Genomic DNA, 24,538 nt, shown 5'->3' on the forward strand with positions numbered 1-24,538 from the left:
CTTTCGTTGTTATTTTGATTGAAGCCGCCGACGCATCTTTCGAGTAAAGACTCTTTACTTAGATCGTTGTATATAGGTCTAATAGCATCCAAAACATTTGATGGAAGTGGTCTGTAATCGTGTATGAAAGCGTCTTTTCTTTCCCGAGCCCGTTGATATGAACGTGACGTGGATTTGTATCGCTTGAACTGTAATGATCAAATGTCGCCCATATCGCCTCATGCATATCGTGAATTGAATTCGAATGGTATCGAATTGCAAGTCCATAGTAGACTGTGAGCTTGTCAACCAATTTTCCTGTCAACATTCCTTTACCTCCAAGCTTTATGTTACTTTTAACTAAATTTCGAAGGCGGGATCCATACGCTTTTGGACGTGTCCGATACATTCCTTTTTTATGACTTCTAAAAGGAGTGGTATAATAAACCAATAAAGTACGCCTAAAAACACAAACCACTACGGGTTCTCCACTTTGAAAGGTCATATCTCAGCTAATGTTGCTCCGATCGACTTGAAATTGCGGCACACTCTATACTACCTGTACTTCAAAATAAGCCAATATTTTTTTTTTTTTTTGAAATTGACAGGTAGGAATAACCCCTTAACGAATCTTGACCGTTTTATCGACATTTTTGCTCAAATTCGGTTGTAATTTGAAAACTAGGATTCGCAGTGCACAAAATAGAATATAACAAGTAAGGTATGACCGACCATGTAATAAACTACACCACTTCCTCTGGGCACTGTCTTCACGGAATTTAATTTATATGATAGCGACACTTTACGTTAATGAAATACATAATTAATTGATATGTTTGCATCATTTATAATGGATATACGGGTATACGGATATACGGGTATGTTCCCACTCACGCCTCAAGCATTTTGTTCACCCTATTTACTCCTATTTATTGCGAATTTCATGGGGCTAAGATTCATTAAGGTACTTAAAATGACTTGTACAGTAGGGCTATAACCAAAAAAATACCACCACATAGCCGTGTAGAGCATGAAAAACTATTATGAAATACGGTGTCAATTTTTCTCTACCGCGAAAAAAGTTTCCGCACCAAATGCATTGAAGTTCTGTAATGCATTTTTTAATTTTATCTGTCTTAACAACATATTTGCTTTTCATTAACATTTTTATTTTTTTGTAATCTAATTTAAAATCATTATCAAAGCGCTCTGGACCAATTTCTTCTCAAATCGCGCCATTTCGGACCACATTAGGATTTTTTGACACTATTGCAATTTTTGGTTTTTCTTTATAAACTCGTGAATTTTATGTTTATATTTGTTTAACCTATCGGACCAGGGAATATGGTGTCATTTGAAACGAATTCGCGAAAGGCTGTTTTTGTTGGCTTTGCTTGTGAGAATCGTATTTGTTTTCTACAAAAATACAACACCAGTACCATGTGGGGAATTTTGTCCTAATAATGAAAACTCGTTTCTAAGACCGATTCTGTGAAAAAATTTCCCGCACCGGCCGTGATTACTAAAACCCTTTTGATATTTTTTCTACTTAAAATTTTAAATTTGCTTTGTTTGAATAAATATTTATAAAAAAAAAATACAAGTCTTACTGACTTTGCCTGTAAGACAAAAACAGCCTGTAACTTTCGCGAATTAGTTGCAAATGACTCCATATTCTCTTGTCCGATCGGTTAAAAAAATATAAACGTAAAATTCACGAGTTTATAAAGAAAAACCAAAAATTGCAATAGTGTCAAAAAATCCTAATATGGTCCGAAATGGCGCGATTTGAGAACACATTGGTCCAGAACGCTTTGATAATGATTTTAAATTAGATTACAAGAAAATAAAAAATTTAATGAAAAGAAAATATGTTGTTATGACAGATAAAATTAAGAAATGCATTACAGAACTTCAATGCATTTGGTGCGGAAACTTTTTTCGCGGTAGAGAAAAATTGACACCGTATTTCATAATAGTTTTTCATGCTCTACACGGCTATGTGGTGGTATTTTTGATATTTGCAAAAAAGTGCGAAAAGTTATATCCCTAATGTATAGTGTACATCTTAGTCCGTCCACAAAATACTCGAAAAATAAGCGTAAATGGGGTGAACAAAATGCTTGAGGGGTGAAGTGTGTTTCAGAACATACCCGATAATTTGCATCAAGGGAGAGTTCAGAAGTCTATTTTCAAGTTTCGTGTTCGTAATTTGCCGGAATATGCCCCCAGAATTTAAAATTTGGATCAAAAATTAAATTTGAATATGTTTTTCAATTTTCAATTTCACCAGCTAAATACCATCAGATCATTTTGCAAAATTATTGGCATTTTCCTTGACGAAAGCTCTTACTTCATGAACAATTTGCCAGTATTAAAAACAAACTGCGGCCTCTAGCGTGATTATGGTTATACTACATACACAATTAAAACTGTGGGATCCTGTATATACTAGGCTGTAACTATGCTATCTGACCACGTACATCAGCATAATTGACATCAAAAGAAAGTTCAAGAGTTTCTCTTCTAAATATGATTTACGGGAGTGGAGCGTGTCTTCCAGGAATAAAGATTTAGTCCTTATACTTAAAAATTTATAAAATGTTCACGCAAAAGTTTTCGTCTATTTAACCCGCTAAATCAGGGTTTCGGAGTCGAGGTATTTTTGGCTCGTTTCTTTAACGACTCCGGCTCCGTCTCCGACTCCGATGGTAAATTCCTATACCATCAAAAATGAATAAAATGTGGACAATTGTTTAACATTTTCCTATATTTGGATTGTTCATTAATACTCAACTACAGAACATAAATATGAAGTAACATTTGTATTTATATAGGCTTTCTGAATTTTTATACCCTATACCACAATGTGGAAAAGGGTATTATAAGTTTGTTTTGGTAAAAATTCATGTAACACCGCGAAATATTCGTCGGAGACCCCCAATGTGGTATACCATTCTTCATATCTCGACGAGATAAAGCGATTTTGAGATGTGTGTCCGTCCGTCCGTCCGTCTGTCCATTATAAATTGTAAACACGCTCCAGGCCGCAATTATGGACCGATCGTCACGAAATTTTGTATGGATGTCGGGTTCAGATCAGAATAGATCCCTATTCTTATTGGTGATGATCGTGAAATATTTAGCGGGTGAAATGGACCAAAAACATAATATTTATCCAATTTTGTAGCGGCTCTGTAGGTCTCAATAATAGTCCGATGAACGCGTAATTTTAAATAAGGTAAGAGTATATCAGGAGAGAGCTTGCAATTTGAGATGGCGATCGGATAATATTTAGAGAGTTAAATGGACCAAAACTTTTGTGTGAAAATTGTGAAAAATTTTAATATACAGCTTATATCTTAATTCCTAGAAGTGACATTCCGGACAAGTGAGATATACTTGAAAGTGGAACGCTTGACCTTTCAATTGATGCCAATTATGATGGTGTGCATGATCAGATAACGGGTAAGAGTACAGGTCGAAAAAGATGCCTACAATTTTGAATGATGATCTGATATTCTTTAGCGGGTGAAATGGACCATTACTTTTGTATGAAAAATATAAAAAATTTATTTTTGGTCGATATTTTAATTCCTTGAGGACATATATATTTCGCAAAGTAGCCTACATATAGAAAAAAACTACTGACCTTTCCTCTGATGTAAATTGCAATAAAGTGTTTGCTAGATAACGGGCCTACTGCCTAATATATAATGGATTCTGTGTAGAGAACCACATTTTTATCCCATGCTACATATTTTTTAAGGAGATTGTGTTCGGGCCAGAATAGAAATGATTAGTTTTTGGTGATGATCGTGAAATGTTCAGGGGATGAAATGGACCAAAAACAAAATTTTAACCAATTTTGTAGCGGCTCTGTAGGTCAAAATAATAACCCGCAAAATTGTAAACAAAGTTTGAGTTTATGATGAAGAAGAAGCGTACAAACCAACGTGAAGATCAGATAATACTTAGCGGGTTAAATGGACTGAAACTTTTGTGTGAAATTGGTAAAAATTTCAATAACGTAGCGGTTAAACAACGGAAGTAGTAGTACTACATAAGTGGGTTTCATTACATTTTAGTTTGTGTGAACTAAATTTTCCTTTCCTGCTACAAAAATGTCTTAGTCATGGTAGAAAACTTTTTGGTTTTGGTCATAAGTATTATACATTACATCTCTGATATTTGATAATTAAATTTTCACAATCATTGAAAAGAAGTATCCCATGGTCGGCTCCGTCCGACTATAGACTTTTCTTACTTGTTATTGATAAATATTTGCGAAGTTTTTTGACAAATCGCCGTCTACGAAAACCTGTTTTTATTTAAGCGTTTTTTGGTGCCAACTCTAGCTCGAAAACAATATATATTGTCATGTATTTTGTGGGCTTATCAAGGACATACAAATCTAGTCCCATATCGACCCATTTTGTAACAAAGTTTAGATTTGACTTAAATGGTGGACAGAAAAAGTCAACATTTAAATGTTTGGTTTAAAACAGTAACGTTTTTGATCATAAAGCGGGCAAAAAAATTGAAAAATAAACTCGATCGACGAGTTTCTAGATTGTTATGTCCTTACTAGATTTTTATGGAATAATCTTATAATAAAGATTTTATCTAATCTTATGTAAAAGCTTTTCAAAATACGATACAGGTTGTGAAAAAAACATAATCATAATAACACTGTGCTACAGTGAAAATTTTCAGGGGTTCTAATGCATAAATTCGGTTTTGTGGGAGTCCACAGAAGACGAAAATACCTTTGGTTTCGTTGGGTCACTTCGGTTTTTCATTTTATAACGGTAAATGTAGTGAAAATGGGCTTTCTTGGATTTTCTTTAAACGGACATTACTTCTTTTTTCCACAACCTATGGACTCCCACAAAACCGAATTTGTGCATCAGAAATCCTGCAAAAAATTTTTGTCTACTTTTGTATCATAGTGTAATCATTTGTTTTCATAAATAGGTAAAAACATATACGAAATGTACCAAAATACATAAACATACGGATTTTTTGAGAAAGTACCGGGTAAAACTGATAAAGGACAATGAACAAGAACGGATATGGAGGGAACTGAGCTATAAGGCCAAAATATTCTACAAAAAGATTCCTCATTCTATTAAACTGAAAACATGTCATCTCAAAATGATAAAACAATGTCGCCAAACAAAGCTATAAAGCATTCTTTAGGCGTTATTGGCGGCCAATCAAAAACATCATTACGTCATAACTCAGAAACATCAGCTATGGGATCCTTTGGGTTACTTAATATACTCAATATTGGCTTTCATTCCCAAAGGAAATTTTTTACCCCTACACCTTGACTTCCAGTTGGTGTCACAGTGTAATCAGTAGGATATCTGAAGAATCCACAATGTCTTTCGACGGAGTCCAACAGGTCCTTCAGGTCTTCTGACCAGTAGGTCTTCTGACAGAATACTTGTAGGATTTATATAGATGACGAAAAATGTTCAATCACAACTCGATTGTTATAGAACTTTACTTTTGCTTGCAAAAAATACAGGATCAATTGGACCAAAATCCAATCAAATCAAAATAGAGTTGAAAAAGTCTAGACTTCAAAGGATAGTAAATATCCTGTGAATCGTCCTCTAACTACCGTTCACTTATGTGTTTTCTTACGAGGGCAGCTCGGAAACTTCTTAGCTTAGCACAAAAAGCGCCGTATAAACAGAAAAAAGTTAAGTGTTTTGGAAACTTCCATCTCTGTTATGTTAAATTTTGTTTCGATCTGGCAACTCCTTCATATAGAAACAGGTGTTCAAAAAAGACGCATCCGCAATTTTTTACAATGGAAAAATTAGAAATGCTCTGCTGTCATTAAATATTCACATAAAAAGGTTTATCGGGACAAGAAATTCATAATGATATGGTGAATGTGTTAGGTGAAAGTGCTCCTTCATATGCAACAGTAAAAAATTGGGTTGCTGAATTTAAACGTGGTCGTACAAGCATTGAAGATGAACCACGTAGTGGACGTCCAAAAACAGCAACAACAACAGAAATTGTAGCCAAAGTGCATGATATCGTATTAAATGATCGACGAATAAAAGTGCGTGAAATTGCTAATATCATGGGCATCTCAAATGGTCGAGTCCATTTAATTTTGCATGAAGAACTACAGATGAAAAAGCTTTTTGCAAGATGGGTGCCGCATTTGTTAACAGTCGATCAAAAACGCATAAGAATGAACATTTCTCAAGCTTGTTTGGATCGTTTTAAAATGGATTTTAAGCGTCGTTTCATAACTGTTGATGAGACATGGATCCACCACTATACTCCAGAGACAAAAGAACAATCCAAACAATGGACTGAAGCTGGAGGAAGTGCCCCAAAGAAGGCAAAAACAATTCAATCGGCCGGTAAGGTTATGGCAACGGTTTTTTGGAACTTCAAAGGTATTTTATTGATTGACTATCTGCAAAAGGGTAAAACAATAAATTCAGAGTACTATTGCAACCTTTTGGATCAATTAAATGTACAAATTCGAGAAAAATGTCCTGGCTTACAACACAAAAAAATAATTTTTCATCAAGACAACGCACCAGCGCACAAGAGTGTTTTAACAATGGCTAAAATCAACGAATTAAAGTACGAGTTGCTTGACCACCCACCTTAATTTCCTGATTTAGCTCCCAGTGACTTTTACTTGTTCCTAAATCTAAAAAAATTCTTTGCTGGCAGGCGTTTTACCTCAAATGAAGGTGCAATTACAGTTGTAAACCAATATTTTGAAGACCTTGAGGAAAACTATCTTAATCAAGGGATAGAATTGCTAGAAAAGCGTTGGACTAAGTGTATTGAAGTTTCAGGAGATTATATTGAAAAATAAAAATATTTTTGAAAAACTAACTATTCTCTTTCATTGATAGGCTAAGAAGTTTCCGAACCGCCCTCGTAAATTGGTGTGCCGAATTTAGTGTTATAATTCTATGATGTAGAAAAAATTGCCGGGAGTCGGAGTCGAGTTTTTTTTTCGACTCAGAATCCGACTCCAGCAAAATTGCTCGACTCCGACTCGTAGACTCCGACTCATGTTAAAATGCAAGTTTCTTCTTTGCGGTAAACCCAAACTCTACTGAGCGGCTGCAAAATCGGTCAAACATTTTGTTTTTGGTCCATTTCACCCTCTAAATATTTTGCATCATCACCAACAATTGGTGTCTATTCTGGTCTGTACCCGACCTCCGTACAAAATTTCGTGACGATCGGTCCATAATTCCGGCCTGGAGTTTTATTACAATGTTTAATGGACGGGCGGACACACATCAAAATCGCTTTATCTCGTCGAGATATGTATTTTTGTATACAAATCGGCTATATGATGAATATTTCGCGGTGTTGCATACATTTTCGGAAAAACACATCGTGGTGTAGGGTATAATAATAAGGTGGATAATAAAACTAAAATATCAAAAACATATTTATGTTTATAATCTCCAAAAAAGCTTTCGTTGTATTATAAATGAATTTATGCAGTATTGCTTTAAAATTGTCAACTACTGAAAATCCGACTAAAGGCCTAAACAAAGTGATTCCTTGGATGGTTGTTTCGTGTCAACAACCAACAACATGGAAACTTTCAATATCTTATCCTGTTTCGACAATAAATTTGGTATGCTATAAAAATTTACAGCCACTGATTTTTTTTAAATTTTTATCTAAGTCATTCCTTTACATCTTCTTTAAAATGACAAAATATACATTCAGATGAATCATAATTTGGACAAGTAGAAATAATGATATGCATAAATAAAATTATACAATTACATCAAATTGTCTTCTAAGCGTAAAAAACCACAAACAAGAAAGTTTTTACTTCGAATGTATTTGGGTGTAGATGACTGATGAACAAAGCAATAAACTAGAAAGTGCCACTTATGTAATAAAATAATATAATGATATCGTTTAAATGCAAACACGACATGAATACAAATGATTTCTTCTCTTCATAACAGACTTCAACCGAGATTTCTAAAAAGTATGTAGTAACATTGTCGGGCTAGACGTCAAGTAATGAATAAACAACAAACACGTGAGGGAGCAGGTTAAGTAACATGTAACACCGCGAAATATTCGTCGGAGACGTCCAATGTGGTATACCAATCTTCATATCTCGGCGAGATAAAGCGATTTTGAGATGTGTGTCCGTCCGTCCGCGTGTCCGTCTGTCCTTTATAAATTGTAATCAAACACCAGGCCGCAATTATGCACCGATCGTCACGAAATTTGGTATGGAGGTCGGTTTCACATCAGAATAGATCGCTATTTTAATGGGTGATGATCGTGAAATAGTTAGCGGATGAAATGGACCAAAAACATAATTTTTATTCGATTTTGTAGGTGCTCTGTAGGTCGCAATAATAATCCGATCGCCTCGAAGTTTTAAATAAGGTAAGAGAATATGATAAAGAAGAAGCTACCCTAAGGAGAAGACCGATATGGGCCATTTTAGAAGTTAAATTAACTTTGACAAAATATTAGTAGATCCAAAGTTGGCACCAAATTGGTTGCCGTGTTCAAGAGATGTCTTGTATACCATTTTAGTGACAGTGTTTGCAGACAGAAAGCTGTGGACCGGTATTGCCCATCTTCGAACTGAAACTAAGTTTGAACAAAATATGATGAAGGCCAAATTTTGGAACAAATCGGTTGATCAGTTCAAGAGTTATCATAGGTGCCATAGGGGTTTTTTATACCTATCGGGCTGTTTTCTCAAGAAGTACACGGTGTGCCTTAACAAATTTAAATTGAAGGTGCTTACACCTCGGAAGTTTTTGCTGATTCTGAAACTACAATGCTCATAGATGAGAAATATCAAGAAACGAAAAAAATCGCCGGAGGGATTTTTAAATAAATCGCGATCAAAATTCACAATTTTAGGGTTTTTTAGGTTTTCACGATTTTGCTTGGAAACCGCAAGTCGTATCGAAATGGGTCTAAGGAAAATGTTGTAGCTGCGAAAATTCTCCACAAGATTGGCCTTTATGATATTTTCGTAGGTTTTACCGTTTTTGAGATATAAAGGTTCAATTCAAATTTTTAGGTTTTTATGTTAAATCTTCACGATTTTGCTTGAAAGCCGCAAGTCATATGAAAATGGGAATAAAGAAAATGTTGAAGCTGTGAAAATTCTCTACCAGATTGGATGATTTATTTTTTTCTAGGTTGTGCCATTTTCAAGATATATAAGTTTAATTTGGGAAATTGCAGTAATGACATTGTTTTATAAGGAGGCGACACAGTCAGTGCATTGTTTCAATTTGAACTTCTATATCTCAAAAACGGTAAAACATACGACAATATCATAAAGGTCAATCTTGTTAAGAATTTTCACAGCTACAACTTTCTCTTTAGCAAAATCGTGAAAACCTAACGAACCCCTAAAGATGTGAACTTAAATCGCGATTTATTTGAAAATCCCTCCGGCGATTTTTTTCGTTTCTTGATATTTCTCATCTATGAGCATTGTAGTTTCAGAATCAGCAAAAACTTCCGAGGTGTAAGCACCTTCCATTTAAATTTGTTAAGGCACACCGTGAGTATGGACTTGCCCCTAAAAAAGAGAGAGCAGGTCTTAAAGTGAACTTATCCGAAATTTTGTGTGCGAGGTACCCGAAGATGTGGACTAATATAGTCCATATTCGAACCTAATCTATATGTGGTAGATATATTAGGATGATTAAATTAAGGACCAAATCGGTCACACCCATCAATAGTTATGGTGCGCACAAATTTCGTCCAAACCATTATTTCGATGAGGCACATTTTGCCCATATGAAAGTGTATATACCCTCGTTAGCATAAATGCAAAAACAATGTCGCTAACAATATCAAAATACCGAAATTCGGGGGGTACCGTTCTATGGGGACTATATCATAACGTCGGTCTATACCGACAAATTTATGGCGTAAAGTTTTTAGACTCAAAGAAGACTAAATACCAAATTTCCGATATTTCAGTAAGATAATGTGGTTAAAACCTAAAAAATACCATAAATCTAAAGGTACACTTCTATGGGGAATATAGGAAGACGTGGACCTATACTGATAAGTCTTTTCTGGATCATTTTATAAAGTCATGAAAGACTAATTAACAAATTTCATTCATTTCGGTGGGATATTGACGTCACATCCTTCCCAATTTCGAAAATCGGGAGGTACCGTTCTATGGAGGCTGTATAGAAACGTGGACATATACCGACGAAATTCAGTCGAAAAGGGTTTTACTTTCAACGTAGACTAAATATCAAGCTTCAGCCATTTCTGTGGGTTGTTGTGGCCACAACCTTTTATGGGGGCTATATGAAGGCGTGGACCTATACCGACAAATTTCATATTTCTCCCAAGTTTTCTGCCATTTATTACACATCTTTTTAATACTATTCTCACTACCAGCACTTATCCTGTGCAATGGAAACATGCGAAGATTATACCTGTTTTGAAGTCTAACTTGGAATACCGACCCATAGCGATTCTATGTTATTTGTCCAAAATATTTGAGAAGATACTGCACAAGCAAATATCTGACCACATCCACCGCAATTCGTTGATAATAGAAACCCAATCGGGTTTCCGGGCCGATCACAGTTGTACCAGTGCACTAATAGAAATCTCTGAATCAATAAGATGTGCGATGGATGATAATGATCTCGCTTTCTAGTTCTCTTCGATCACTCTAAAGCATTTGACACAGTTGATCACAACAACCTTTGCTTCAAACTACGTAGATTCTTCAATTTTTCAAATACTTCGACACATCTTATACAATCCTATCTCTCCGATAGATCTCAATCCGTGTACTCGGGAACGAAAGCTTCTAGAGCCTTGATGGTTGATAAAGGAGTACCACAAGGATCTACTTTAGGACCTCTCTTTTTCACACTCTATGTCAATGACCTTCCCCTCCAATTAGTACATACCAAGGCACACATGTATGCGGATGATGTACAGGTCCACATTAGTTGCCCTTTGAACGATATTGTGCAGTGTACATGGAAACTAAATGATGACCTCGAAAATGTTTCCAAGTGGGCCAAAGCAAATGGCTTCTTATTGAATCCAAATAAATCCAAATGCATTATCTGCCACAAAAATAAAAAGGTCACCTTTGAAAGTGTTGACATTCTACTGGATCAAAATATAATTGAAATTATGGCTAGTGCTAAGAATTTGGGGGTCATTTTTAACTCACCTCTTAGCTGGGGAAGTCATATTAACGTTGTGGTAGGACAAACTTATGCTAAGTTACGTGCTTTATGGTTAACCCACTTCATATACGTGCTCTCCTAGCAGAAGCCTTCATGTTACCCGGATTAACCTACGGATCCGAGCTCTTTGCAAATTGCGACGCAACGAGCAAACGCAAATTAAATATAGCATATAACAGCATTGTGCGTTATGTTCACGGGATTGGTAGAACAGAACATGTGTCACCTTTTACTCGATCACTTTATGGAGTTAATTTTGATAATTATCTGAATATGAACAAGTAAAAAAAACGTTAACGTTAAGGCCGGGCCGAACTTTCATACCCTCCACCGTAAATTATTCTGAACTAAAATGGAATAATTAGTTTTCATTCCTGTCCCCAACTATAAGTGGGTTCGTTAAAATGTCAGATAATGTACATAAAATGCTTCATTCGGGAGGTCCTTTTGTATGGTGTCTATATCTAACTATGTATGTTGACAATTTGTGGTGGGCTAGAAAATGGAAGGTACCGTTATATAGGGGTTATAATAAAACATGGACCTATGTTGACAGTTTTTGATGGGAGCTTTTAATGTCAAATAACTCCTAATTCTGTTAAAAATTGCAGCTAGAATCCTCAAAATACCGAAAATCGGTACATAACGTGGGAACTTCAAATGTCATTAACAGCTAGTTTGGAGGTATGTGGGCTATACGAAAATATGAACTTAAATGAACAATTTTTGTTGCAGAATTTTTGTTGGCTTTTAAATTTAAAATTACAGAAAGTTCATCCAAAAAATAAAGCTAAGGTAGGAAAATCGGGAGGTTTGTTTTGGGGCTATACCAAAACATGGACCTACGTTGGTTAAACATTTTAAGTAAAATCCTCAAAGTACCGAAAATAGGGAAGTATCGTTATATTGGGGCTATGTTGAAAATGCAGATGTGTGGTGACCACTACAACCTTCAAATGTCAAATTACAGTTAGTTCGGTTAAAAATTGTAGCTAAAATTGCAAAATTACTGAAAATGGGAGGTACCGTTATATGGGAGCTATATCCGAACATGGATATATGTTGACAATTTGTGATGGAGAGGTGTTGTGACCACTAAGAACTTCAAATGTCAAATTACTGCTAGTTCGGTTTAATATTGCAGCTAAAATCATCAAATTACTGAAAATAGGGAGGTACCGTTATATGGGGGCTTTATCAATATGTCGACCTTTCTCGACAATTTTTGGTTCAGAGGTGTGGTGACCACTAGGAATTTCAAATGTCAAATGTTCAAATTACAGATAATTCGGTTAAAACTTGTAGGTAAAATTCTCAAAATACCGAAAATCGGGAGGTACCGTTATATGGGGTTATACCAAAACATGGACGTATGTTCATAATTTTTTTTCGAATATAAGTTTTTTGGTCACTAGATATCAAATCATAGCTAATTCGGTCTAGAAATGTGATATAAAAACGTCAAAATAATTGACGTTTTATGGGGGCTATTCCAAAACATGGGCGCATGTATGTCCACTAGTTGTATAAGTTTATTGACATCTAAGAACCCTAAATGTCAATTTATAGATAAATCGGTCTGAAAATGTAGCTAAAAACGTCAAAATACCGTAAACCGAGGGGCACCGTTATATGGGGGCTATACCACAAGTTTTGTTATATAAATTTATTAACATTTAAGAACCCTAATTGTCAAATTTTAGCCACATCGGTCTGAAAATGTAGCTAAAAACGTTAAAATACCGTAAATCGTGGGTACCGTTATTTGGGGGCTATACCAAAACGTGGATCGATATAGCCCATCATCGAACTTGACCTGCCTGCAAACAAAAGACGCATTTTCCCAAAATTTCAGAGAATTTTGGTGGAGAGGTGTGGAGACCACTAAGAACTTCAAATGTCAAATGTTCGAATTACAGCTAATTCGGTTAAAACTTGTAGGTAAAGATCCCAAAATACCGAAAATCGGGAGGTACCGTTATATGGGGCTGTACCAAAACATGTACCTATGTTCATAATTTTTTCGAATATAAGTTTTTTGGTCACTAAGAACTCTAACTATCAAATTATAGCTAATTCGGTATAGAAATGTGATTTAAAACGTCAAAATACCTGAAGTCGGGCGGTAACGTTATATGGGGTCTATTCTATTTATTGCTAAATCGGTCTGAATATTTAGCTAAAAACGTCAAAATACTGTAAATCGGGGGTACCGTTATATTGGAGCTATACCAAAACGTGGAACTATGTCCACAACTTTTGTTATATAAGTTTATTGACATTTAGGAACCCGAAATGTCAAATTATAGCTACATCAGTCTGAAAATGTAGCTAAAAACGTCAGAATACCGTAAATCGGGGGGTACCGTTATATGGGGGCTATACCAAAACGTGAACCTATGTCCACAACTTTTGTTATATAAGTTTATTGATACTTAAGAACCCTAAATTTCAAATTATAGCTAAATCGGTCTAAAAATGTAGCTAAAAACGCCAAAATACCGCAAATCGGGGGGTACCGTTATATACCAAAACGTGGACCTATGTCCACAAGTTTTCTTATATAAGTTTATTGCCACTTAGTAACCCTAAATGTTAAAGTATAGCTACATCGGTCTGAAAATGTAGCTAAAAACGTCAAAATGCCGTAAATCGGGGGGTACCGTTATATGGGGGCTATACCAAAACGTGGACCTATGTCCACAAGTTGTCTTATATCAGTTTATTGGCACTTAAGACCGTAAATGTCAAATTATAGCCACATCGGTCTAAAAATGTAGCTAAAACGTCAGAATACCGTAAATCGGGGGGTACCGTTATATGGGGGCTATACCAAAACGTGGACCTATGTCCACAAGTTTTGTTATATACGTTTGTTGACACTTAGGAACCCTAAATGTCAATTTATTGCTAAATCGGTCTGAAAATGTAGCTAAAAACGTCAAAATACCGTAAATCGGGGGGGGGGGGGGGTACCTTTATGTGGGGGCTATACCAAAACGTGGACCTATGTCCACAAGTTTTGTTATATAAGTTTATTGACACTTAAGAACCCTAAATGTCAAATTTTAGCTAAATCGGTCTGAAAATGTAGCTAAAAACATCAAAATACCGTAAATCGGGGGGTACCGTTATGTGGGGGCTATACCAAAACGTGGACCTATGTCCACAAGTTTTCCTATATAAGTTTATTGGCACCTAAGAAACATAAATGTCAAATAATAGCTATATCGGTCTGAAAATGTAGCTAAAAGCGTCAAAATACCGTAAATCGGGGGGTACCGTTATATGGGGCTATACCAAAACGTGGACCTATGTCCACAAGTTTTGTTATATAAGTTTATTGACACTTAAGAACCCTAAATGTCAAGTTTAAGCTAAATCGGTCTGAAAATGTAGCTAAAAACATCAAAATACCGTAAATCGGGGGGTACCGTTATATGGGGGCTATACCAAAACGTGGACCGATATAGCCCATCAACGAACTTGACCTGCCTGCAAACAAAAGACGCATTTTCCCAAAATTTCAGCGTCCTATCTCCATTTTGGTGGATGCTAGAGTGATTACCACAGACGGACGGACGGACGTGCACAGATCGACTCAGAATTTTACCCTGATCAAGAATATATATACTTTATAGGGTCGCAAATTTGTATTTCAATGCGTTACAAACGGAAAAACAAACTTAATATACCCTCCATATTATGGTGGAGGGTATACAAATTTAATTTTTCTACATAAGGTCTTAGTGAAACAAAAACCTAATTACCTGTTCAATAGATTAAAATTCACAAGATCTAATAGAGGCAGAAAAATTATTCCCCTAAAACGCCGTAGTTTGGTGTCAGAATGGCAATACTTTATTGGCACCATTCGTCTGTGGAATTCTCTACCAAGTCAATTGCAACGCATCAGCAACGTTCATACATTTAAAATTAAACTTCAAAACTATTTTCGAAACAATGAATCTAACACCTAATCCTATATCATTGTTTATTTTTATTTTTTGACATTTTTCTCTGTCTTATTTTTAGCTTTTGAAACCCATTATTTAGTATTAATATTAATCTTGTATTATGTTTTTATTATATAACTGTTATAACTTTGATTTAAAAGATTTTTATATTGCTGTGCAGGAATATCAAATAAATATCAAATAACAAAAAAAAAATTATACCTCAAATGAGGACTAATTTCAGCAATATCGGAGAAATATTGAGGCCACAACGATCACAATACCGGAAATCGGGAGATACCATTCATTGGGACTATATTAACAAAATTCTGGTGGAAACTTTTATACTCCCAACGAAGTCTAAGTACCTAATTTCATCCATTTCGGTGTGATAATGAAGCTAAAACCTTCAAAATACAAAATAAATACAAAATCCTTCACAATTACGAAAATCGGGTGGTACCGTTCCAAGGGGGCTATATGAAGGCAAGGACTTATACCGACAAACCGATATAGCTCACCACACATCCTAGGAGTAATACAAACTTCTATACCAAATTACAAAGCTCTATCTTAAAAATTGCGAGGTGTATCTTGATTTCAACAAACGGACGGACGGACGGACAGACGGACATGGTTATATCGACTTAGAATTTTACCCTCAAGAATATATATACTTTATAGGGTCTCCGATAAATATTTCGATGTGTTACAAACGGAATGACAAATTTTATTATACCCTCCATATTATAGTGGAGGGAATAAAAAATTCAATCGGTTACTTAAAAACGGTTGCAAACCCGCCTATTTTTTTTTTTTTTCAAATATTCCATTCAAAAATGAAGATAACCGGATCTTTCATACAAGAAAATTTATTATTAATGTGTTTAGCACAACGGTATCTATTAGTGCTAAATATTTCAGAAGTACCCAAGGTATCTACACAACCAATACTGTATACATAAAAGGACAACGAAAATGTGATAATATCGATTAGTTGTTTTTGAGAACCCTACCTAAAATCCTCTGAACTACATTTTTGTAGAATGCTAGGATGTTAAAAAATCTCATTTAAAGATAAAAAAATTAAAGATGAAAAGGACATGCATGGAATTGAGTTACAGAGACGAATTGTTCTACAAAAACAATCTAGAATAACGCCAAACAGAGACATAAAGCTCTATTCTCAAGCATAATAGGAGAGAATCAAACAATTCATCGCGGTATAACTCAGAAACGTGGCCTTTGGCGAAAAATTCCTTTTGGGTTTTTAATTAACTCACCAAGGGCTTTCATCTCCAAAAGGAATTTCCCACCGCACAGATCTTCAGTTCCAATTTGTGTCAGAGTGTAATTTAATCTTAGAATTAAAATGAAACCCAAAAAACAAGTTCATATTTTTCATAACCTACAAAGCAAACAACTTCTGACCTCTTGTAGCTGAGACAAGGGTCCTTTTTTATGAGTTGATGATGAAAAACCCCATAACCCCCATAATAACAGAGATGTTATTTAATATTTGCCATGTTTATAGACCTGTGTATTGCAATTGTTTTTTTTAGATTTTAAAGAAAAATGTTCTAAAATTGTTTCATGATTGCTTTAAGTCTGGAGTATTTCCCCATTGGGTTAACTTCATCATTACTCTCTATTATAGAGAGGTATGTTTACAAAATGCACTGACAGCCTTACAAAATTTACTGATTGCTACCAATACCATGATTTCATCCCGGCGAAGGGAATTATCAATTGGAGTTTCAGTTTTTGAAATGATGATTTTTCTAGTGAAAACCGAATTCTTTAAGCATCGAGTATTCTCATGTTAATGAGAATTATGTTCACTTTCCGGCATCAAAAAAAAAAAAAAAACCACCAGAACAAAATATTTGCAAGCGGCCAGCACGATTTAATCATTGATTTCTGTAAGCTAAAGAACACCAACACAGTTACCAGTGACTGAGTTGTTGGAATTTATTTAAAATTCAATTTGCGCGTGCTTATACCCTACACCACTATGTGAAGAGGGTATTATAAGTTGGTCTTGGTCAAAAAGTTTGTAACGCATCGAAATAATGGTCGTAGACCCATTATGTCTCGACGAGCTGAGTCGATCTGGCTATGTGTGTCCGTCTGTCCATCTAAACCTAGTAATCAGGCTACAGGTCGCATTTTTATTCAAATCGTCACCAAATTGTGGGTGTTGATGAAAGTCCCGGAGGGGAAGAAGCCTATTGATTTTGGTGATGGTCGGATAATATTCAGGAGTCGGAATGGACAAAAAACTTATTTGGAGAAAAAGTCAACAGTTTATTTCAAAGTGAATATCTCCTTCTATATGGGGTATATCAAAAAAAACCTAATGAAAGTAGAGGATATCACCTTTGCAACGATGAAACGTAGGTTGTCATAGGTGGTCAAGCAACGAAGATATCGCAATAGCCGCTAATAGAACACAATTTGTCATTGTTGGGATTTTAATAATAATGACGAATATCACAGCTTTGGTTGGGGATCTTCCAAAAGCAAAGTCTGACTATGAAAGTAGAAAAATCCCATCTTTACAATGATGTAAATCAGGTTGGCGTAGGTTTCCAAATAACGGATATATCGCAATAGTCGATAATATATCCCATTTTTTTTTTTAATTTTTTTAATCACGCTAGATGTCGTAATTTTGATTGGATCGTCACGAAATTTTGGGTGTTAATAGGAGTCCCACAGAGGAAAAAACGCATTGATTTTGGCTTATTTGAAAAAAATGCTAACATTTTATTTTAAGGCGACTATCTCTCTTCTGTAAGAGGGATATCGAAAGCAAAACCTGACAAGGAAAGTAGAAAATATCACCTTTACAACGATGTGAAGAAGGTTGTCATAGGTGGTCGTAGACCCATTATGTCTCGACGAGCTGAGTCGATCTGGCTATGTGTGTCCGTCTGTCCATCTAAACCTAGTAATCAGGCTACAGGTCGCATTTTTATTCAAATCGTCACCAAATTGTGGGTGTTGATGAAAGTCCCGGAGGGGAAGAAGCCTATTGATTTTGGTGATGGTCGGATAATATTCAGGAGTCGGAATGGACAAAAAACTTATTTGGAGAAAAAGTCAACAGTTTATTTCAAAGTGAATATCTCCTTCTATATGGGGTATATCAAAAAAAACCTAATGAAAGTAGAGGATATCACCTTTGCAACGATGAAACGTAGGTTGTCATAGGTGGTCAAGCAACGAAGATATCGCAATAGCCGCTAATAGAACACAATTTGTCATTGTTGGGATTTTAATAATAATGACGAATATCACAGCTTTGGTTGGGGATCTTCCAAAAGCAAAGTCTGACTATGAAAGTAGAAAAATCCCATCTTTACAATGATGTAAATCAGGTTGGCGTAGGTTTCCAAATAACGGATATATCGCAATAGTCGATAATATATCCCATTTTTTTTTTAATTTTTTTAATCACGCTAGATGTCGTAATTTTGATTGGATCGTCACGAAATTTTGGGTGTTAATAGGAGTCCCACAGAGGAAAAAACGCATTGATTTTGGCTTATTTGAAAAAAATGCTAACATTTTATTTCAAGGCGACTATCTCTCTTCTGTAAGAGGGATATCGAAAGCAAAACCTGACAAGGAAAGTAGAAAATGTCACCTTTACAACGATGTGAAGAAGGTTGTCATAGGTGGTCAAACTACAGAGATATCGCAATAGTCGGTAAATCATCCCTTTTTCCATTTTTTGTGCAATCACACTACAGGTCGGAATTTTGATCGAATCCTCACGAAATTTTGGGGGTTTATGGCAGGGTTTCGGACTCGAGGTATTTTTGGCTGGACTCCGACTCCAACTCCAGACAAGTTTTTTTCACGATTCCGGCTCCGACTCCGAGAGTAAAATCCTATACCACTAAAAATGAATAAAATGTGCACAAATTGTTAACTTTTTCCTATATTTTGGCCTATATAGGCTAATGTGTTAGTTTTTCCTTACATATTCATTAGAATGGGCATTCGTTCGAATACATTCGAACATATCAATATTGTTTCTGCCGAATCTTACATTGAAAAAAAAAACAAAGTTAGAACGTTTAGTCGGTTTTCCTTTTTTGCACGAGTATATTCTGGACGGAATTCTTCCGCGTGAGAAAATCGTTAAGCTTTCAAAATAAGTGAAAATGAAGGATCAATACAAATCATGCAAAACAATTATAGGCAATTCATGACCAAGTTTCAAACTGGATGTAAGCCAACATTTTAGTGTTCTTAGCCTCAAAAGGAGACCCCAGTTGTAAAGCTCAATAACAGCCATTTTTCTAGATTTTTTCCGAGAAAACTACGTGACGTTTTGGCAGTTTTGTTGTTTTCATCTGAAAGAGAAAAATTTTACGAAAGAGAAAAATATTACAGGTCCAATCTTAATTCGATTGTCATAGAGCATTACTTTTGTTTACAAAAATGTAAACAATAGTAAATATCCTGTAAATCGTCCCTTAACTTAATATAATATACCGTTTGCATATATGTTTTCTTATACATTTCTTTTAAAATAAAAAATGATTTTTTAAACAAAATGTTCTTGTTCCAAATTTTATGTTATACTTCTATAGCGTGGAAAAAATTTTGCCCGGAGTCGGAGTCGAGTTATTTTTTTCGACTCAGACTCCGACTCCGACTCCAGCAAAATTGCTCGACTCCGACTCCGAAACCCTGGTTGATGGAGGTCTCACGGAGAAAAAAGCCTATTGATGGTTGGCGTACCAGTCAAAAGCTTATGCACAGGCGTAGTGGTGTAGGGTATCACATAGTCGGCTCTGATCCGACTATAGCCTTGGCTCACTTGTATTTGTTTGTTGTTGTTGAAGATTCAATTATTAAAGCAATCATATGATTGATTAAAATAATTTTTTTATAAAAAATCGCATATTCATTAGAGAATATAATGTTTGTTACTATTTACAGAATAGGAACTTTTATAAAATGAACAAATTTTAAATTTTGCAACAATTTAACTAACACGCACCAGGTTAGTTCAAACAAGTAAGAACGGAACAATTATTTTCCTTTTGTTTATGAAAATTCTAAGCTATTTTTCTTATACCTTGCAAGAGTGTGGTATCTTATCCTCCCTTTAAAAGAACCCATATGGTGTGTCCTAAACATTGAACAATATTTACAATTCTCCGAATTGAACTGTTGCATCCTCTGGCAATACACAAAAAACCGTAAATATCCATAGAATTGTGCAGTACCGGATATACGAGTATATGAATTTTTTTTTTTGCGAGTAAGTTTTCTGTCTTCTAGGACACAAAATTTCAATTAACAACTATATTGGTAAACAAATGTGACTAAAGTCTTCAACAAATCGTAAATGGGATGGTTACTTTATATGGGGACTATACTATGAATATTTCGATGTGTTACAAACGGAATGACCGATTTAATTAGGTAGGGTATGTGCAATAATGCAGCTACTCGAAATCACATCAAACAATCTAAAAAGCGGCCTAACTTTTTATGCCCTCCACCATGAAATACTTTTAGCTAATATGGAATTATTAGTTTTCTTTCTAGACTAGAAATACGAATATAGGTCACCAATGCAGAGTTTAGTGAACATTTCAAAGAACCCTCATGTACATTTGGAAGAACATTAACAATTTGCAAAGTTCCGACCAAAGCGCATACCCAATTCGTAAGTCATCGTGGTCATCAGTCATTTAGTTGGTGCCGGGTGATTTTTTGAGGTTTGGTGTCATCATATGAGGAAGTATGAACTTATCCTTGGCAAAAAAATAAACCATCGTAATAGGAGCCGTAACGATCAAGGCGATCCTAAACATGTTATTAGGCTGCACTTTTCCGAAAATATTTGGAATATAGTGTGAAAAGTGTACCCAAGTAAGGATGTAGTCTATATTCGAACCTGACCAATGCACGATGGGGCCAATAGCAGGTTTTCGAGGCAAAAAGTCAATTTTTGAAGTGAACAATTTGAAAAAAATAATAACGGATTTCGATTGCCAACACTCTGAATCACTAAAAATAAAAAATAAATCAATCTGGTAACATCACATTGCGACATACTGATCTGGCAATGTTGACATATTTTCTTATACATAATTTTCCGACATTCATTATAAATAAGTAGTGAAAGCATTTTAGGCGCCAAAAAGAACATTTCAACATTTTTATATTTTTTAAACATGGAAAGCTCTTCAATGGCTATGTAAAATAAGATAGTGTTAACAAATAATAAAAATGTTATGTGTGGTAAATGTATTTTTGAGTTAAGATGTTATGTCTTTTTTGGAGTATTTTGCTTTGTTATCCATGTGTTCTCTGGGGTATAACTTTTGAGATCTAGGTAGATCTAGGATGTTATATATATCTGGTGAAAGGTATTAATGTGTACTATCATTTTGTGAAAAAATTAGCTGCGCCTAGCTGCGCCTTTTCATAAAAATTTGATTTCAGATATCGTAATAAAATTAAAAAATATGGACATTTTTATGTTTTGGTTGGAGAATAATCGGAAACCCATTGATGTTATCAATTGGATTTCGGAAAAATTTAATAGACGTATATAATAATATATAATTTCTAAGGTATCGCAGACAAACTTGGCTTTTGTGGCGGAATCTTAGCCGATTTTTACTAAATTTGGAACCTTTTTTATTAACTTATAACAGACCACAGACAAAACCATGAAATTTGAACATATGTATATAAGGGAGCTATTTCTATATCTGAACCGATTTCAATATAACTTGACAAACTTATTTGTAGCCCGAATTCCGTAACATTTTCCAAATTTTATTGTAATTTGATAGAATTAGCATGCTTGGTCAATCATTTGCCTGAAATCGGGCGAACATATATATGGGAGCTATATCCAATTCTGAACCGATTTCAATATGATTTGTCAAAAATGTTTCTAGACCAAAATCCGTCACACATTTCAAATTTCATCAAGATTGGACATACATAGCGGGATTGGTGCCCAAATAGCTAAAATCGGGCGAGAATATATATATGGGAGCAATATCAAAATCTGAACCGATTTCAATATAACTTGGCAAACTTATTTGTAGTCCTAATTCCGTGGTATTTTCCAAATCGCATAAAAATTGGGCAGAATTTGCGTGTTTGGTCCATAAATTGCTTGAAATCGGGCGAACATATATACGGGAGCTATATGTATATATGAACCGATATGAACCAAATTTGGCATATTAGTTTCTAAGCCCATTATAAACATATGTACAAAATTTGAAAGGTCTAGCTTGCCCCAGTGATTTGTTGCCTCGAAAACCTGTCATTGGCCCCATCGTGCAATGTGTGGAAAAATATTACGATCGACAGATATAAGAACGGGCTAAACTTTATCGATTATAAATTGACTGAAACGATTATTGTCCACACATACTTTGTATTTAAAACCATTATTAGCCTGAAGGGCTAAGTCCTACAATCCAAGAAATAGGACAGGATCGCTTCGCCGTGTTTATTTATTTCATCGGGCATATCATTTATCCCCTCTTTTCGGAATAATTTCGACCGACTTAATGGTCCACTCATCGCCAATAAGTGCATCCCCAGAGACTCATGGAACGACTTAGCCTATGCTGGAAGGAGAAAAGCGAAAGACTCATGGAAGAGTGCCGTGCTATTGACACCTAATGCCCTTCTATCGGTATGCTTGAAGTTGCACTAACATGATAATGATCAAGCTAGCATTGACCAAGTACTGAACCTCACGAACTACATCGAGCATTGTTTCGACTCGATGACAAAACTGCAGTATCGTATAAAAACTAGATATTCGACATTCTCATTCTAATCCAGGAGATCGAGGGCACACCCTGAAAGGTATCAACCAGCTATTTACCACTATTTGCTTTGGCTCTGTTTTACCTAACCGCTTAAAAGGTTCTACCATGACACTTATTTAAGGGACACGTAAGGCCAATCTGAAAGATTGGTTTCCAATGTTAGCTAATATACAATCCTCACTTTTATAAAAATATAATATCTTATCCATGAGTACATACAGTGGTAAAACCCAACATCCCATTCAAGCAAGATTTATACACGCACTACAGAATAAGATTAATATCCAGAACACCACAGATGTTGCTAGTTAAACAACCAGACATGAACAAACACCCTCTTACAAATACTTCATATTATCTAAATAATAATTCCACACCCATCTTAAAGTCACATATTTTCATATCTTATATATATTCTTCCCTATCCTACAAAGTCTTATGAAGTAGGGTGGGGCGATTTGTGTGGAAGCAAAAAAACCTTAACGAGCCCTTCGCGTTTCTGATTCCTGGGATTGAACTGAGCAAAAAAGTCCACTGGACCATATATCTACCGTGAAAATCGAGCCTCCCGATTTTGACTTTAAGTTTTTTATTGACGTTTTTTGGATATTTTGGCATATAACAGCCAAACCATTGAGATTTTCGATCCAACACAAAGACAAACATTGTAGCCAAGACATTAATTGAAAACTCTCTAATACATCGCACAAGCATTGGAACGCTCCTTCAGGCAGTTTTGGCCTTAAGAATGTGCAAACTTTTCGGAAAATGTGGATAAATGACATTGGGCTACAAAATTTGACCCGAAAAATATTCAAGTGTTCTGATGCAAAATTATATCGTGTTGGGATCCATGGACAACGACAATGCCTTAATTTCGTTGGGGTCACTTCGTTTTATTTTGTTATAACGGTAAAAGTAGTGAAAATCTGGGTTTCTTACATTTTCAAATTTAAACGGACATATCTTATTTTTCTCACAACGGATTTCTATTGATCCTTCTTCCTTTTAAAGGGACGAATAATATCTTTAGAACAAGTTATTATTTGTTTAAATCGGTTAACAAATGGCTAAGTTATAGTGGTTTAAGTCTGAAAACCCCCTCAAAAAACCTATAAAGGAATTTCTCATAATTTTCAAAATAAATATTGAACAAAACAAAAAAACATTATATTTTTGAAAATTATGAGAAATTCCTTTATAGGTTTTTTGAGGGGGTTTTCAGACTTAAACCACTATAACTTAGCCATTTGTTAACCGATTTAAACAAATAATAACTTGTTCTAAAGATATTATTCGTCCCTTTAAAAGGAAGAAGGATCAATAGAAATCCGTTGTGAGAAAAAGAAGATATGTCCGTTTCAATTTGAAAATGTAAGAAACCCAGATTTTCACTACATTTACCGTTATAACAAAATAAAACGAAGTGACCCAAACGAAATAAAGGCATTGTCGTTGTCCATGGATCCCAACACGATATAATTTTGCATCAGAACACTTGAATATTTTTCGGGTCAAATTTTGT

Source organism: Musca autumnalis, unplaced genomic scaffold, assembly GCF_047663935.1.
Source record: "Musca autumnalis isolate F117 unplaced genomic scaffold, ASM4766393v1 scaffold_2, whole genome shotgun sequence".
NCBI lineage: Eukaryota > Metazoa > Arthropoda > Insecta > Diptera > Muscidae > Musca > Musca autumnalis.